This window comes from Blennius ocellaris, assembly GCF_963422515.1.
Source record: "Blennius ocellaris genome assembly, chromosome: 6".
NCBI classification, from domain to species: domain Eukaryota; kingdom Metazoa; phylum Chordata; class Actinopteri; order Blenniiformes; family Blenniidae; genus Blennius; species Blennius ocellaris.
In genome coordinates, this window is record NC_137655.1 from 22910728 (window position 1) to 22914977 (window position 4250).

Here is a 4250-nt window from a genome sequence, read left to right on the forward strand (position 1 = left end):
CATACTTGCTCTTTTTTTTAAATTGTCGGTCCCTGAACTTACCACTGCAACTGTGATGAATCTCTAACTGGAATGTGGATTGCTTCTGTCATAATAGTCCACTTAGTGTGTGAGTGTGTCTGTGTGTGTGTGTGTGTGTGTGTGTGTGTGTGTGTGTGTGTGTGTGTGTGTGTGTGTGTGTGTGTGTGTGTGTGTGTGTGTGTGTGTGTGTGTGTGTGTGTGTGTGTGTGTGTGTGTGTGTGTGTGTGTGTGCGTGTGTGAATTTTCCTTTGAAATAATTTCAGACTGACTCATTGTGTCATTCTGACTCAAACAGTGAACCGACACTCACTTGGTGCTGACTGACAAATGCTGTTTGATATGCTGATGCTGTCATGTAAAAACATAAAAGAAGCCTGTCGGACAGATCACATCACTCCAATAATAGCTTCTCTTCATCCTTCATCTTTGAAAATGACAATAATAATTTAATCTAAAAATCATTCCTTTAACCTCTTAACAACCAGGTTCCATCACATCATTAAGAGCTGTAATCCCAGCGAGACATTTTTTTGCTCTAAAAATGTTCTGAAAATGTTGTCAAGAATGTTCTGGAAATATTTTCAGCAGGACGTTTTCTTTGTGTTCCCAGAATGATTTAGAATAACATTCTCTAAAAGCAACATTCAGTGGTGACCTTCTTAAAATGTTTGGTGACAATCTCCTTAAAATGTTAAGTAAAAAATTGGAAGAACATTATTCGCTTAATGTCCCCAAGAACATTCTGAGCATGAAGTTTTCTTTAAGATCCCAGAATGATCCTGGATATCATTATTTGCAGACATTCTAAAACTATTTTGGGTTCACCTTTTGAAAATGTTAAGCGACAACACTGCTAAAACAGTATGCCACTGTTGTCCGATGTCTTATGGTTCAGGATGTTGTATAAAAACCATTCCAAAAATGTTAGCATACAACTACTTTTTAGAAGCAACTTCATGCAATTTCTGAAAGCAGACATCTGAAAATACAGAATAAGGGAGAAACAAAAGTTCAACAGATGTCACAAGTTCTTTATTTTTAAACACTGAAAGGAATACCAAGGCTGATCTGTCTGGTACGCTTAAGTTCATGCTGTTTCCACTGTACAGAGAAAGCACAAAAAAAGTCAATGAGTTTAACAGTTATGTAATGTAAAATATCAATATGTTTACCCAAATAATTGAACACAATAATGTGCAAAACTATATGAAAACACATCCCTGAAAATATGTATTTTACAGCCGTCACAAGAAGAGGCAGTATGATCTACTAAGTCAGCACAAGTCAAACCAAGACTAAACTCGGTGCAGATCTGCTGTTCAGATCAGAAAATGCTCTTATGAGGTCTGACAGAAAAAGTTTTCAGAGATATGTCCCTTCTCTCTTAACCAGCCCCTTCAGGCTCCAGTTTACTGCAGGTACAGCTGCACCTCTGCCTCATAGTGCGGCTGGTGGTGGTCGAGGAAATGTAGTACCGAAGGTAAGTGTCTCAAACTGATCCAGTAAAGGGCTGTGGCTTCAGGTTTTCATTCCAACCAAACAAGAACACACACCTGACTCCAATTATTCAATCAACTGAATTGTGTTTACACAGATTGGATCAGGTGTGTTGCTGTGCTAGTTTAGCACAGCAATGCAGGAGCTTTTCTGAGCTTGTGGTCAACAAAGCGGCTTTGCCAGAGTAACACAAAGACTAATGTCGTCAATTTAAAACAGTTTCTGGAACCTTACCGTTTTTAACCAATGTCCTTCCAATTTCACTCATTTAGTGCTCTCTCCTCTTGTGGTGCTTGACCTCATGTGCACATCTCAGTGAGCCATTAACCACAATGGCTTGTTTCATATCCTGCTGGCTGTGATTGGCTGCAGCAGGGTAAGAAGTCATCACCATTCCTCTGTTAGCTATTTTAATACGCACATTTATTAAAGAACTGTACTGAAATACATCTTTGAGGTACCAGTACTCTACTTCAGTCTGATACTTTATAGATTTTGCAGGCAAATACCATGCAAATTTTTTTTGATGACTTTAGTTAAAAGATTATTACAAATGCTATATCAGAGCAAAAGTAGCACATTTATTTGATCAGCAATTGAAAGAGCATTGATTTTGATATCAGAAAAATGCTGAATATTGGATCTGAACCTTGCATGTTAATTGGTCAACCCATAGGATAAATAACTATAGCATATCAAATACAGATGTTAAGTATGCATAAGTTACTTTCAGTTGTACCTTTGCTACTTAAGTAGATTTATTGCCAAAACAATACTTTTGATTCATTTAGTGCAATAAATATAAATCAATCTTTATTGGTTTAAAAACATATTCCAAATACTGTTTTTAGAATGTTCTAACTTTGTTATCATGATACACTGAGGGGACATTTTGTAAAAGAACATTCTATGAAACAATGTCCCCAAAATATCCTCAGAATGTTGCACATAAAATGTTCTTCCTTTGTTATCAGTAAACATTAAAAGAACATTATATTAAATGATAAACATGCTTAAAATGTTGGGTTTTTTTTAAACATTACGTGAGAACGTTTTTTTGAACAGAACTCACAAGGAATGTTAGCCAAAGTTGTGGGAATGTTCCTTGCTCACTGGGATTAGTCCAGCAGAACATTTTGTCCTCAGAGTGCCTGCTTACTGGAGGTTTTCTAAATGTAGAATGGGGGGCGGCACTTTCAGCTCTGAGGCTTCTCATGTGGAACCAGCTTCTTGTTATAGTCTATTACAGGCTTTTATTTTGGTAATTTTCTGGCAGCAAAGGAAGTATAGATCTGATAGGTGGTTACTTGATAATGTAAAACTCCAAAATGCAAAGAAAATTCACATGAAGGAAGAGAAGAACGGGTTACAGGCTTGATTATCAACCTGTGAAGGGCTAGCTGGGATGGGGACAAGGTTTTTTTTTTATTATTATTTAATCAGTTCTATAATGGTTTTCTGTGAGATTGTGATTTTAGCTTGCCTAACTGTCAACATGGTTAGGCAAAAGGTCAATAACTCCAAAGGTTCTGCAATTTTATTTCTCTTTTCCACCGTATACACTCATTTATTTTTCTCTGTGAAAGCACCTTGAGTCGATGTTGTTGTTGCTACATATAAAAAAACTGAATTGAACACAAATAGAACAGTACAGCATATATATACCCACTTTAACCATTTTATCAAGAGAGTCGTCCTTCATATTTTTATTTTTAATCTGCGCTGATTCGAGACTAAAGGTTCACATATAGACAAACCAGTTCCAGGATGATAAAATGGGAGTGATGCACAACACACCTTAACCACTGGAGCAAGAGTACTCTCTCTCAGTATTCAATTGAATTCATATTTATACTGTTTGAGATTACATCTACTTTAATAAGAAGATTTGTTGCTCATTGTGGGTATTTAGGCTGAAATGGTTTGCTGTCAAACAACAATCTCAAGCTTGGGCTTATTTGAGTTACGTAGCATGTAATCAAGTCCAAAAGCATCAATTATGAGGGAGTCCATTTGTTTTATGACCCCTGAAGCCAAATATGAAGGTGCAACAGTCTGCCATTAATCCCTTTCATTTCAGGGGTAATTGTGATTGGCAGAGAACTGACTGATTGATAAGTTGAATTGTGATGGTAGCAATAGCAATAGTGCACTGTGCATCTTGATATCAGTCATAATCCAGTCAGATTAGAGCTGATTAAGTGGGTGAGACAATATGCTAGCAATATATATTATATTGTAACTTTTCCGTTGATGGGAACATGCTGAGCTTTTACAATGCTGCCATAATATTCCTCACACAGAAAATAATTTAAATGAATTGAAAAGGACAAACAATGGCAAAGCAAGGCGTATTTATTTATATAGCCTCAGTCAGACACAAGGCAATTCACAGTGCTTTACAAAAAAACCCCAAAAGAAATAGATTAAAATGAGGCCATTCACAATCTTAGTCTTAAATGAAGATTAAGATTAAGAAATACATGATAACAAAATGATTAGGGAATGCATAAAAAAGGAGAATGAAGTAAAATCGTTATCAAGATGAATGTAATATACTAAGTAGAATCTATTGTTTATTGGAACGCCTGAGCAACTACTAGTGTTTCAAATCCTGATTTATAAGAATTGAGTGTCTCATCAGGGAGTTTTTTCCACAGGTGAGGAGCGCAGGAACTAAAAACTGCTTTACCTCATTTCTTCTGACTCTGGGAACACATCTTGAAGACCTC